General features: G+C 43.5%; 1 protein-coding gene across 4 annotated transcripts in view; it reads right to left on the bottom strand.

Annotated features, from left to right (window-relative positions):
• Window positions 1-245: 245 nt before the first annotated feature.
• LOC143209766 (uncharacterized) overlaps window positions 246-15,005 on the bottom strand; it is a 206,475-nt gene continuing 191,715 nt past the window's right edge. For 3 of the 4 annotated variants that reach the window (XR_013009143.1, XR_013009144.1, XM_076425879.1), the window contains one exon: window positions 246-3,310. The gene's annotated coding sequence lies outside the window, so the exon portion shown is untranslated. The other variant, XR_013009142.1, reaches the window with a different exon arrangement.

Genomic DNA, 15,005 nt, shown 5'->3' with positions numbered 1-15,005 from the left:
TATTGCCTAGGATGCAATATTTAATACTAAACTCTTAGATTGTTCGCTATCTGAAGTCATTAGCTATCAGAACGTACAATGGAATTTTGTACGGTTGATAAACGAATTGATGAGTGAATGTATAATATTATACAATTGAAACTTGAGTCTTTTGCATACCGCCGTACATTTACATCACTCCTGTGAAACGGTCCAAAATAAATACATACACAACAAATAATTTATCCATTTGTGATCGCGTCAAGTTACACATAAAAGAATAACACACGATTTATTGAGATGCTCACATTGTACAAAGAACGCATTATTACAATGATTTTTACATTCATTAACACGAACATTCATTAACACTCCGACTGCCAATCGAACAGCCTAAAGAATTCAATGAAATCAAGATAATTCATTCAACGAAATACATATTTTTACATTTTACAGACAATTTATTTTCAATGGCAGTCAACGTGTTAACAACACACAGCTCAAAAAGCCTCATACCATCTTCCCTTTCGATCAACATAGCGAAAAGTGCGATTCGGGCGGTCGGTCGAGTATCGACGTGTAATCGAATGCGCATGAGATTTCGAAATTAACTGTTCCGCCTCGTAGACGCATCGCAGCATGTAACTCTTTCATAATTATTATATCATCGAGCCGCGGAGAGCTCGGTTGCTTGTTCTCCTGCCCGTGCCCTCTGGCTTTCTCGTTTTTAATCGTGTGCCACCGCCACGATTATAATAATTCGAATTTCAAATGCGACCGCGGTATCCAGCTGCGCCGGTGACCACGCGCCCGTATCCCCGTTATAGTCAAATATTTTTCTGGTCATTGGATTCTGGTCCGGGTGAGCCAGAGCCCGGTGTTGGCTCTCTCCGCGTATGTACCGGCGAAACGATAATTTTTGATATATTTAACATTATACCGTGCACAGTAGCCGCGCGATCCCGCCACCGACCTCGTAATTATCGCCGAGCACCGGTATATTCGCGCGTGCCCGCTTATTATTACGTACAGCCCGAACATTTTATTCGTTTTAATAATCACCGAGCCGGACGCACGCTCGCTCTTTTACGAGCGCTGTAAAATCCCCGAGAACTCCACTAGGAAGCGCTACTGAACCCGTGTACAGGGTGTCCCGACGGATACTCTAATTAACACGTCGCCTACCCCACCGTAATTAATAGGTAGAGATCCGTGATCGACGGCTCGCCGTTTTTCTTAGGAAATTGATTGGTTCTGATCGCGATTTTCTACCTGTAGCAACAAAGTGTCTCTGATAATCTAATCTAAAACGTTTCCTTTGGAATATTTTGCATAAATTCAGTTCAATCGCGGTAGCAGGACGTTCTCTACAATAACGTGATCTACTAGCAGAGCTGTGCTAATTTAAATACATTGTAATTGAATTACATTGTATTTTCTATACACAGTATTTGAATTAGATTGTAATTGTATTACATAATTCGAACCTTTCACTTCGTTTAATTGCTGATTACGCGAACCATGAGTGTAATCGACGTACAATGTAATTGAAATAAAATGTAATTGAAACACAATATAATATAATGTATTTACATTAATTACTGAATATGTGTACGTTACTCGGTTAATGTGTAAAAATATCTTTCATTTTTATCCGTGTTCCTTCAGGGATTAGATGTATAATCCTGAAGTCGTCGACCTAATCCAGCGGTTTCCAACTTGGGAAGCGCGGTCTATTGCCAGGGTAGGCGTCAAAATTTCTTAATAACAAACTAATTTTCATACCATAATATCTACAAATCAATAAAATTTAACAGTTTTTGAAACGTGTTTAAAGTATGATTTTTATTAAAAAAAAATAAAAGGTAGGGAGGCGCGGAATAAAATTTTTTGCTCGGGAAATCGTAGTAGCATAAAGGTTGGAAACCGCTGACCTAACCGGAAGCTGTAAGATACCACAGTACACTTATTTCCGGAGTTCGTAAACCGTAGATTCGCGATCAGGTCGTCGCGCGCTATCCGGAAATTGTTTTAAAATTATTCGTCTGATGTGCGTCCTTTGGCCCGTTTTATTATCGTGCTATCGCGGATCGTGCTTGCGTCGGACAAGGAAGAATGAACGAGAACGCACATTGAGAGAGAAAGAGAGAAGCGGGGAAATCATTTAAATTTAAAAGGACCGAAGTTCGAAGTTTCAGCTCCGGGCCAAGGGAGAAGAAGTTCGTTGTCCCTTCGACGGGGCCCGCATCGGCCTTATTTGCATGAGAAAAGTGTTCTACGATTCCTTCGATTACGCACTCGCCACCATGGCCCTGTCACGGCTCACATTCTGGGAAACTCTTTCAGACGATCTCCCTCCCCCTCTCTCTCTCTCTTATTCTCTGTAACGATGAACTTTGCCGATAGACGCGACACCGTACACGTGTTCTATTCACAGTGGGGTTGGCCGACGGCTCCAGCTCCTTACCCAAAGCTGTTTTTACACTCGAAGCGTTTGATCGTTTGATCCCGTTTCTTCGTCGCTCAATTTTTCTTCCCGCCGGCTCACAGTGGGCTCGATTGAAGAAGTATTCATATTATGAACTGTTCATATTATTTAATATAATACATCAAGTAAGTTAATATATAACAATTCTATTTTATTTTTAGAACTTCATACACAGTAAGGAGCATAACTGATTTCACACACTTTAAATCAGAATAACTTTTATGTGAATGGACCAAACGACTTCAATTTCTCCGTAAGGCTAGAAGAATTAGTTTAGTAAATGACGTCTAATAAATTAGTTTAAAAAATGCATTTGGTCGGAATTGTCCAGAACAATAATAAAAATTGATTTTTACAACTTTTTTAGCTGGGCCAATAACAAAAATTTAAAAAATGTGTTTTGTCAACTGTTATGAATTATACATATACGCTCTGAAAATTTCATTGAAATTGGTTAATTGGTTTACGAATTATAAACGATCAAAAGTGGTAAAAGTTGCAATTTTTCAATATTTTCGGCCTTAACCAATTTTTCTCAAGAATGTAAAACTTAAACATTGTATCTATTTGCATTAAATAGCGAAAATATTAAATACATTATAGAATAAATAATTTATAAAGCTGTTTTAAATTAATAAAAACGGTTAAAAAAAATGTGAAATATATTATGTTAAAAATCATTGAAAAGGAATGATTTTTTTATATATTCAGTTCAAATTTCATTGCAATATCTTCAGTGGTTTAAGAGTTATTCAAAAATGTCGCGTACTTTTTCAATCGAGCCCACTGTGCGGTTCCTCGATTATTCACCAGCTTCTCCGGATACCGTCCTGCCGTGCTCGCCTGAAATACAATGTAAATGTCTCCAGAAATTGCTTGTGAAACGCTTACCTCGACCGCAGTTAACCCTCTCGCATCGCCGAGCCGACGCAAGATCAACGTTTCTGTGATCTGTGAACCTTAGAACTCATTCTCAGACACATTATATTTTATCTTTATCTTCCCTCTTGTCAATTTCCATACGTCTTTTGCCGCGTCTGTGAAACTTGTGTGACCTGTATGCTGTTTATTTGCGAATATCTGCTCTGCGATTGAAGTACACTGTCGCGTACTTTTGTTTGTATTTTTAATACATGTTTTGTGTGTGATATACTCTTGTTGTGTGCTTTTGTTTGTATTTTTAGTACATATTTATATAATTTTGTGGTGCACTTTTGCTTGTATTTTTAGTACATGTTGATGTATTTCTGTTTGTATTTTCAGTACATATACTTTCGTTTGTATTTTTAGTACATGTTGATGTACTCTTGTTGTTTACTGGGGAGCTCGAAGCATTCCTCTTCAATCGCAGAGCAGATATTCGCGAATAAATGACACGCAGGCCACACAACTTTTACAGAAGCGATAAAAGACAGCGTTTAGTGTCTATTGTTCGAACCTGCTGATATACGCGACTCCCCGCAGCGAGAGGGTTAATTATTTAAGACGACAATCACCATTACCGGTCGAGATTAATTGAATTTCAAGAGACACGCAACTGCTCGATTTCCACCGTAGTGTACGCTTTTGTGTATTTCAGCGTATTTGTCGGAGAAGGTATCGATAGGTACATATATCGAGCACGTCGTTCGTGTCGCTTTTTATATTCCCCGGATAAATATTTCGCGCGTGTTTCCACGTAATCCTCTGCCCTCTCCCGTTGGCAGCACGACCCAACCAGGCTCTCTCTCCCAATGGAGGTTGATATTGGCGGTTGATTATCAATTTTCTACCAATTTGGTTCCACTTGTAGCGGCGCCAGCTTTTGTCCCGCTAATCACCCCTTGGCTCCCGCTTTCGCCCCCTTTCTGCCCCCCTACTGGGTACATCCGATCCGCTTTGCATATTACGCTACGATATATCTCTACTATTCTGCATGACTTGACGAGTTCCACCCTGCCTTTCGCCTTTCTTCTCGCACACCCCCTCTCGACAAAAATTCTCTCTTCAACCCACCAGCTAAAGAGCGCAATTGAAAAAAATAACCGCGTTAACACACGCCCCCTTTAGCGGACGGTGCACTCTTTTCTTTTAATTAACGGTGCCGAAAAGGCCGTACAATCAACTCCAGATTTACCGTTCTGCGAACAGTCGAATCCTGAAAGTATCTTCTTCCGATGTGACGCGACGTCGATCGTGAACCTCCCTTCACTGCTTTTTACCTACTTCAATAATAGAATAAAAATTGTTTGTATCCATTGCGAGACATAGACACTCAATAGGAATTTATCTCTCCTTTAAATTACTTGGAATCTTTCCACCGTTTGAAATCACACATTTCACCAACACATTTTTTGATCTTTATGCAAAATAAACATTTTTTCTACCTGATTTTCAACAAACTGAAGCGAAATAGAAATTTATTTTCTTTCTTGATACGTTTAACAGGCTGACAATAACGTAACTCAGTATTTTGAAATTCTTCTAATGAGTTTTTAGTGTTTTAAATTACACTTACTCATTTTTTGAACGCCTTTGCAGTGGTACCAATCGAGAACGAGGGTTGATCAGAAGTGAGTCTGCATTACGTTGGTTACTTTATCAATGGAGGAGGGCATACGCACTCGATACGACATTAAAAATGATCACAAGCAATTGTCGTTTTTGTAAATATTTACCATAAACTGAATTAATTCCGGACGGTATGTTTTTGCGAGTCGATAGAATAATTTTTGTAGAATACGGAAGTTCGACTGGTTTCGGGGCTTGATGCTTCAATTGCAAAAAGCTGGTTGTCCCGAATGGAATTTCCGCGCGAATGGTAAGAAGACACGAGGAGGAGACGCGTAGTTTTCCGCTCGAGTCGAAGAATGCGGTTACAGCTTTTCGCGAATTAACCGGGGAGGCGGGCGAATGCGTTCGCAAAACAACAGAGGGATCAAACGTGGACGCTTATGGGATCAGCGATCTGAAAACGTTGTGTTGTTTCAGGTGAGCCAGCTCTCACGCGCCACACCCTGTTTTCCACGCTGGTTTCCACCCCCGTACCGTTCCCTCCGGCCTCAGACCGCCTCTGCACCCTCGAACCTCGTTGCGACCGATCGGAATTTTGAAATCGCTCTCGGTCTACCGGTTAACTAAATTCGAAACATCCGCGAACGTTCCCTACATCCCTTTGTATCTGAATCTTCAACTTAACTTCTTAACATTAGAACTGCCGGACAAGAAGAATTAACTCTTAAATTGTTTAAAAGTACTCTATACATGTATCTATACATTTATCTATACTCTACGTGCCTCTTGTGTCAGTATTTTTAAACAGTTCTATTACTGCATTTTTACCCTCGCGGTAATAAAAAAGGAAAAGGTGATAGAAATACGTATTTTGATTTTGAATATTTGATACGATGACAAAAAAAATACTTGAATGGTTAGAAAGTACTACAAGCCAGGAAATGACGTATGAAATGTCAGCTGTCGAGATATACCACGATTTTGCGATTTAAAATAAGGTTAAGTGATAATTAGATTACGGATCTTCATGCATTAATGATAAAAATGTTCAAAATCTTCTAAAAATGTTCTCGATATTCTCGATTGATATTTCAGATCCGTAAAGGCTGTTGCCACTGAAGATAAGATTCTGTTTGTTCCCACTCTCTTGCAATTTGTCTGAAAAAATTAGAAATTGCATAAACATCCGCAATCTAATAATAACAAATGGAAGCAATGCCATCTCTACACGAAAAACGAAATTACTATCCGAACGCGCGCGCGACCTAATATTATAATTCCATAAAATCTGCAGTCTAGCGACAAAATGTAAAGAACTGAAAGTTTCGACAGAGCTTCAATCTATTAAACTGATTATCGTCCTTCATTCTACGAACGTTCATCAAGATTTATTCGCCATTAGCCGCGTAATCAAGGGTGTAGCAGTGAAGTAAAAGTTGCGGGGGTGTCGCGGCGGCCATAGTCGCGGCTGCTCAAAATTCCGCGGAGCTGTCGGCAATAAGCAGTGTATCACAGTATCCGGGAGCATTAAATGCTGCTTGGCGCGCGTTTTCTCGGCTTAAGCGGAATGAATCGGTATCTCCTCTAGCCAAAACAATTCCGTCGCGGAACGGTCGCGTTGGACAATTTATTCAAAGAAAAAGTATTAAAGAATGTTTTTAAAATGTGGAAAGGGGCTATGTGAAAATTTGTAAATAATTTTGGCCAGCTAAATCAATGGAAAGAACCCCTGTGCGGTGGTATAGAAACGAGAAACGAAAGAAAGAGGGTTAATGTGCTGCAAAACTGCGTTTGGCATCGGCGGCGCGTAACATGGTCGATAACCGAGCGGATGACGATGAGCACGGAAGCGGAGAGCATGATCGCTTCTGACAACGATGACCAATCGAGAGTGGGGGAGGGGACGGGCGAGGTGGGCGCGGTAATGGGAAAGCCATGCACGCCGGCCCGATTCGCCACTCGCATAAAATTAACCAGTTCGTTCGTTCGTTCATTTTAATTAACGAAACACCGGGGGCCACGGGGGCGCGGTACGTCTGTCTCTCGGTTTGCACGAGAGCGTGCGAAAAACCGAGGCTGCGCAATCTCTCTGCTCCGGACCTCTCCGCGCCGCGCCCGTACTGCTCCGCTTTGCTTTACACCGGAACCCGGTGGACCCGTGTTTTCGCGATTATTTTATAAGCCACCCTCGCGAAATCATCTTCGCGTGATCGCGCTTTGTGAAGCGGGAAGAACTGACGAGATCGTTTGACGAGAGACTTGAACACCTCGCCTTTGTTTCACTGCTCTGTCCTTTAGATTAATTTGTCTTCTATAATAATAATAATAATAATATATACTTTATTTCAACCTCACGGCTAAGAAATTAGACTTGGTTTACGTAAACCTAACCAATACAATTGGGGTTGCCAGATCTTCTATATTTGATATGAATCTTCTATATTCAAAGAATAACATTCAAAGAATTGTTGACGAAATAACATTCAATTTAGTTTCTATTTTTTACAATCGATGCAGACGATCTTTATTTTGTATAAAGATTCGCGGTCCACTCATCAATCTCCTTCCTATTGTTTCTTACCTCTTTCTACTATTTAAAATTTCTCTTCTATAATATGTTTGTATAATACAGGATGTCCAATATACAATGGACAACCGATTAGGAAGTAATTCTACACGCAGTAGCCACGGTGAAGATCCTGAAAGGAGTCCTAATCATGCGTCGATCGTTGCTGATCGAACGGCGACGAGCCGCTTGCGTGGAATTATCTCGTCATCGTGCAAAGAAGAATGAAGAGGAGAGAAGAGGAGAGGAGATAGGGTTGGCGTTGTCCCGATTCCCGATCGCAAGACGAGAGACGGTTCGCTCGTGAATTCCTGGGGCATGGTCCTGCAGCCGGCCGTTCTCAAGTTCATGCATCAGCGTGCTCGTGTCCTCTCCTTGCTCTCTCGCTCTCAGAATACTCTCTAGTTCTGTCTCCTTCATCCAGGGGACCCTATAAGGCCGTGTGGAGCCGAGCGAAGCGGCGCGGAGCGGGCTGAAGCGGGTTCGAGCGGCTCGGAGCGTTCCGGAGCGGCCGGTGGCACGATGATGTCTCTATCCACGATGGAATAGCGGGCCCGTTAGGTGTGCGAGAGTCGATGCAACACGTGTGCGCGCGGATGAGCCCCCGCATGACCGTGTGCATGTGCAAGGACTGCAAGCACACAGGCGCCGGGCAGGCATGCAACGAGCCCCGGGGTCGCGTGGGGTCAGCCAGTCACGGAGTTAATTAGACGCCGTGGCTTCGGGAGCTCACGTGGCACCACGCTCAGATATCAATCGTCTCCTCCTCGACGGACCCGTGGCTTGCTTCTCTTAAAAACAGCTTCTCTCCCAACCTCCCAACCCCCTGCACCCTCTTCGACGCCCAACCTCGACACGAAAAATGGGAGACCGGACAGATAGAATCGTGGCGCTTAGAACGGTCCCTCTCTCTTTTGCTCTCGCTACCACCACTCTCTTCCCCACCTTATCCTGTGCCGAGGTTAATTAAGCCGCGAAGAAAAGTTCGAGACCGGGCTTTACCTCTAAACACGATTCCGCGTGGTCGAGAAACGATAGCGGCGATGCAGACTGCAGCCTCTGGCTTGGGAAACGCGACGACAGTAAGTTAGGGTACCGTTCGTCCTCGACGAACCTCGATTTATAGTCGTTGACAGTTTCGCTCATTGTTGTCGGCATCGAAATCTTTTAACCCTTCGTAACTCGGTATCACTTTAACGCAAAAACTAAACATCTCTTCTGGCCTAGAATATGTTCATTCTAGTATATGATTCTCTTTTCATTTTATGCATGTTAAATTGATGCAATTTACTCATACATATATACTAAAAGGTTTAGTAATTCATTTGATATAAAATAATTTAATAAAGAAGAAGGCTGTATGAATTCAATTGAGAGCACACAGGTGTTGAAAATATGACGATGGATTCAGTTTATGGCGCCTACTTCAAAAGAATAAATAGGCGCAAAGATACAAAGCGCTACGTTTGGCGCACGCGCGACAGGTTGGCCACCCCCGACCTAAAGAATAGACATTGGTAGCGATCTTGTGATATTTTTTAGGATATAAACAAAATTGTTAAAAGAGTTACGGTAAACGAGTACTAGGTCGCTAATAGAAGCGACGATGTTATAAAAGGTTTATTGTCCCAAGGTTAAAGATCCAATGTGCCAATATTTATAAATGGGGGGTGTATAATAGAGTAATAGACAGCGCCGGTAAAGGAGGAGATTTTACGTCGAGGAGGAAACAAGCTTCTCCTCCTTCCAGGTTCCTCCACCGACTCGATTATCCCGACTAATTCGGCTACCCCATTTGCTAGCGAGATAGGAAACCAGCGAAAGCTCTCCCTCCCTCTTCCCCTCGGAAGCAGCTCGTTTCTTATTCGTCCATCAGGAGAGCCGAGATCACCGTTGGACTTACCTATCCGCGAGCCCCTTGCAGCAGCCTAGTCGACTATCTGCAATTAGCCAGCCACATTTATATGACCTGATTACGCTCGGCTCGTTTAATCCTGCGGATTCGAAGTCCGGAAACAGCTTGCCAGCTGCCCTTCCTCCCTCTCTCATCGTCGTCGTCGTCGTCGAATCGAGATCTCTTTTTTCCCGCGGTTCGTTTATCTCTGGCTCGCGATTCCGAAATAAGTTTCACAAAAGTCCCTTTACACCGCGTAATTACTGCAGGCTCGACACCTCTCTCCTCCGCATGCATATACAGGTACACACATAACTGATCAGATACACTTCAAATCAGAATAACTTCTTAATGAATGGACCAAACGCGACTTCAATTTCTCTGTAAGGTTAGAAGAATTAGTTTAGTAAGTGACGTCTAAAAAATATGTTGAAAAAATGCATTTGATCGGAATTGTGAAAACAATCGTAAAAATTGATTTTTACGACTTTTTTAGCTGGGCCAATAACGAAAAATTAAGAGATGTGTTTTGTAAACTCGTATAAATTATATACATTCTGAAAATTTCATTGAAATTGGTTAATTCGTTTACGAATTATAAACGATCAAATGTGGTAAAAATGGCAGTTTTTACCATTTTTGATTTTATTCGACTTATTTGTTCGTGTTCATTAACCCGGCGCCTTTCAAACAATCCCTGGGAACGCGAATCTCGTTCTCCGGTCTGTCAATTTCTGGCAGCGATTTCAAGGGAGAGAGAGGCCTGTCATCGTCGGACAACGATCATGCCCGCAGCCGGTGGAGTCGAAATAAATTAATTAAGAGAGGACCGACGAAGAATCGTGCCGCGGTGACACCCACTTCGCTCGCATAACTGCGTCGGAGGAAAGCAAATGCCTTCTAGAGGGTGGCTGTTGCGGGGAGTTGGGGTGGTTGACGGAAGAACGAGAAAGAATTCCGTCACGATCACGTCTGCGCCCGCTTTTGTCCCCTGCTTTGATTTCTTCTGTTCGGTACTCCAGAGAGCCGAGAGCCAGGAGAGAAAGAGAGAAAGAGGTGGAAGAGACACGAAATGGAGAGACACAGACATAAAGAGAAAGATAGAGGGAGAAAGAGGCTTTAGCTGGTTCGGTACCGGGAGAGTGAACGATATTTACATGCGATTTGCATACTAGTTGATCCCTATTGCTTCCATCTCCAACGAGCCAGCAGGGGCGGCGGACCTACACCCGAACCCTCCGTCATGCCGCGCCCTCGTCCTCTCGTTTCACGATTCCACGAGTTTTCATCTCTCTATCCATTCTCTCTCTTTCTCCTCTCTCTCTCTCGTCTCGCTTGCCACGAGTATCTCCTGGTACGAGCCCGTAGACGTTTCGCGCGTTGTTCTCGCGTCGAGTAAACGCGTAAGCGAGACCCTTCACGCTAAAGCGAACCGTACCCGGGCATTCGAACGTTCTTCGAATCCTCCTCGTTATCATCCTACGCCTTAATGAAGTGTCCTCTTTCTCTCGCCCTCCCAAGCTACGCTCATCCACCCTCTCCTCTCTACATCTCCTCTCTCTTGTTGAGTCTCCCGCCCCCCGTGTCACTCGCGTGCTCGTTCTCGTTTGTAAATACCCGTCGCGGAAATTTACTTGCTCGCGAACCGAGAACCCTCTCGTAATTTTCCGCTGTGAAACGAGAACTCATGCGAACCTCCGCTGGCGAGGCACCGGGACGAAAAGCGGACGTTGTCGGGACAGATAAATGATTCTAAGCAACTGGACTGCAAGAAGGACTACGATTTCGACCCTTGGTTTTCGCTTCTTTGAAGAATTTAGTCGAAGATCTTAGCAGTTCATCTCTTGACAGTACACTGTAAAGAAAATGGTACGGCAAGGGGTTAAGGGTTAATTAGATTTCGCTGGATTTCTTCAGGGATAATCGTTCAGCATCTAAAAAATGTATGATTGTTGCAGACATCGAAACAGGGCCGTGTCGTGCTATGATACAGAGAGGCGGCCGCATCAGGCGACACCGTAAGGGGCGGCATATAAGCAACGAAATCATAATACAATTTGAACCATTCAATAATTAGAAATCTTTACGCAATGATTTTCTATATTGGTCCACGTTATTCCGATATTGATTACGATTTATGATTTGTCGTATTTTTTAGAATCATTTAAGAGGCGGCGTTTCAAAGATTTGCCTCATATTGAGAGAATCTACCGCACGGCCCTGCATCGAAATCTTTTAATCGCATTGTCAGGGAGTCTCGATCGTTGTAGGCAGAAAGTAGAAGCTGCGAAACGCGTTGGAATAGCGGGAGCAAAACGTCACGGGGCGGAAGCCCCGGTTTATCGAGAATTTTGAGAATGGTAATGCGAGGGGTGTCTAGGGGTGAGAAGTGGATGGCGAGAGAGGAAAGAGAGAGAGAGAGAGAGAGAGAGATGAAGAAGAAGAAGACGCTTTGGGCCGCGTGGAAGCCGAGAGGTTCCGTGGAACGGTAAGAAAGGGAGAAGTTCTCAGGGACTCTCGAAGTAATCCTGCCGGCGGCAGGCGGAGGTCGAGGAATATAGGATGAAAATACCTGGAGTTAGAGAGGTCTTACTTGTGTCTCTCACCCTGTTCTGGCACACCCCCACAGACCGTCGCACACCCCCAAATAAGACAGAAGTCGTCATATAATTCCCAGGACTAAAGCCGGCCCCTGTTAAGACCCGCGGACGATTATTCGCTTTTGTGACAGTCGATAATGGGCGTTTCCTAATCGCGAAATATTTGCGTATTCTCCTTTTACTCCCACGAGAAACATCAGTATTCTTAAAGAAATTAAACATTTCTTCTGATCTAGAATAATTCCATTCTACATACATGATTTTGTTCTTTTTATAGATATGAAGTTGATATAACAGTTCATACAATACTTAAATGTTTAGTAATTGTTTACATACCAACATATTGAATAATCTAAACAATATTTTGAGTAATGGTACTGTAATTTTTAGCGATGACTCTGAGTCACCGAGTGGTGACTAAGGGTTAACACAAGCTAATCGTTGCGCTGAGTTTGTTAGTGGATATTTCTTATTTTTAAGCAATTTAATTTCAGGAAAGGACTACCGAACCGGAGTAATTAATATCACAAATCACTTCGCGGTTTCAAAGAGACGGTGGTAATCAAAGTGTGAAACACGAAAGGTAGCCAGATGTCGAACGTTTCGTTGGTTCGTCGTTTTACTCTTGGGGGAGATCGACGATCTACCGCAAGATTGTCCCGCGATTCCACCGAAACTTTATATTGTCGGCGTAACGCGAACGTCACCGACGAGGACATTATGTCACAGTTGCTGAGAACGGCCGCCTCGTTTACGTTTGGCACCAGCCACCATCCCCCGTATCGCCCGATTATTCCCGTAGACTCGCGGAAACTTACCTTGAAACGCGGCAACTTTTCGCGGAGAGAATCCCCGCGGACTTTTAATGCGACTACTTTATGCTCCTTGCGAAGACCGGGGCTTTGAAAAAGTGGACTCTAAGTCGGAGATGCACCGCGCCGTCTTCTCGCAACGGGTAAATTAATACTTCGGAGATCTTGGACGATTCTTGTTTTCTTTAATATAATAAAAATCACCAAAAATCTATACAAATTCTATGATGCGATTTTTATAAGACAACACGTGCCAGCCATTTTCAGAGCTGGGTATGTTTAGTGTTAGACAAACATCTGCTGTCGAACGACAAAAAGCGAACGATTGGAAGGTACTCGGGAAACTGTCGTCTGTACCACGAACCCTTTGCCTCTATACCAGAATTGCGAACAGATTCCACAGACCATGTTCGGCCACAGTAATCACCGAGCGATAATTAAGCAATAAGGGGTTGAAAGAGCAGAAGAGGTGCGGGAAAGAAAGAGTCGGAGCCGGCTGGAAAATTCGCCGTTCGTGGAAGATGTCGGAATCTTTGAACAGCGATACTTACAACTGCCGATTCGGCTGGCGACATTTTCTATGCAAAAGAGTCGTAGTACGGTTTTCGCAACGCGGAAGAGTGAGAGAGAGGAAGAAAGGTGTGCGAGGGTGAAGAGTCTGGGGGATGGAAGGGAAATCTGTGAGAGGAGGAAGCGCTGTAGCGGTTGCAGCCGACGGCACGTTTTAATAATGCCTTCCCTCCGTCGACCAAGAACGAGGAAGAAGTTTAACGAAGATTGTGCCAGATACTTTTAATTGCTATTCCTCCCTCCGCCGAGGCGCGCGGCCGATGCCGGAAAATGAAGGGACGGCTGGAGGTCCGCTATCCTCTCTCTTCACCCTTTCCAGATCTCTCTCTCTCTCTCTCTCTCTCTCTTTCTCTCTCACTCTATTGCTCGTTCTCTCCCACCCCTCTCGCTTTACAGTCTTTTTATCCGGGCGTCCCGTGGACCCTCGTGATTTTATCGTCCTTGTATCCTCTCGACTCCCGTCCGCCGAAGAGGTTTGTTATTCCACCGGCAGATAGGCGACAAAGGAATTAATCGGGTCGTCTCTTCCTACTCTCTGCCTCTCCAGAACCCCGAGACCCCATCCTTCTTTCCCCCGCGACCGTGCCGCGCCCATCTTTGTCGTTCGAGTGCCGTCAATTAAATTGTACCGTTAAAAACCAGAGATAAATTGAAACGGTGCGAATACCTGGCTCCTCCCACCAAAAGCACACGATTAACCGACGGCCCCGCGATGATTCGCGACCTTGTCGCTGAGATTTTTTAATCCTCGAGGTACTCCGCGATACGTAGAAGAATCATCGGTAGATGGTTTCCCGAAAATTCGATTGTACTGTCGCTGTTGATTATGTAGAATGTTAACCCTGCTGCGAATTAATACTTTGTTATGCGCTTCTCTTACTTTGTGACCGGAGTGACAATTGAATTATTGTTTATCATTAGTCAGCGGATCTTCATGCAAAATAAAAATTTTCTACCTGAATTACAAGAATCCGGAGTGAAGTGTAGACATTTATTCTCTTTTTTAACATGTTTAATAGGTTGAAAATAATATAACAGTAATGTAAAATTATTCTAATGTTTTCACTGTTTTAGATTACTCATTTTTGTCATAAATGCATCAAATCCGCTGTATATTTATCTTAAATCTACAATTTCAGTTTATTAATCCCTCATCCGGAATTTTTTTTCTCCTAGACAAGAAAGTTTCTGACGGGTTGAATAGGAGGAGGAACGTAGAAAATGTAAAATCAAATTCTCCGTACTGTTCGCAAACAATGAAATTATGTACGAGGCACAGCGTTTATTAAAAAAATCAATGAATCATTTTTTAAACTGAACACTAGAGTCGATTACTTGCGAGGAATCGTTGAAGCCGCATCAGAAAATCGTTCCTTCTTTTTGCACGTAATAACCGGGGTTGGTCGAAGCCACAGGGGGTGTATAGGGGGTGCAGGCCGTCAAAAGAGATCGATTCGATTGCCATTCCCGGGTGCATCCTGCAGGATTCGCGTGGTTCCTGCCGGTTCCCGACTATTATGGCGAGCGGCGGTGCACGCGCGCCCGCGCGGCTTCTCACAATGGCGGCTGAAGGCTTACGCCCGACTATAATACGAAGTCTAAA

Source organism: Lasioglossum baleicum, chromosome 6 (assembly GCF_051020765.1).
Source record: "Lasioglossum baleicum chromosome 6, iyLasBale1, whole genome shotgun sequence".
NCBI classification, from domain to species: Eukaryota; Metazoa; Arthropoda; class Insecta; order Hymenoptera; family Halictidae; genus Lasioglossum; species Lasioglossum baleicum.
Note: the sequence above shows the minus strand (reverse complement) of the source record. Positions and strands in the feature narration are given on the sequence as shown.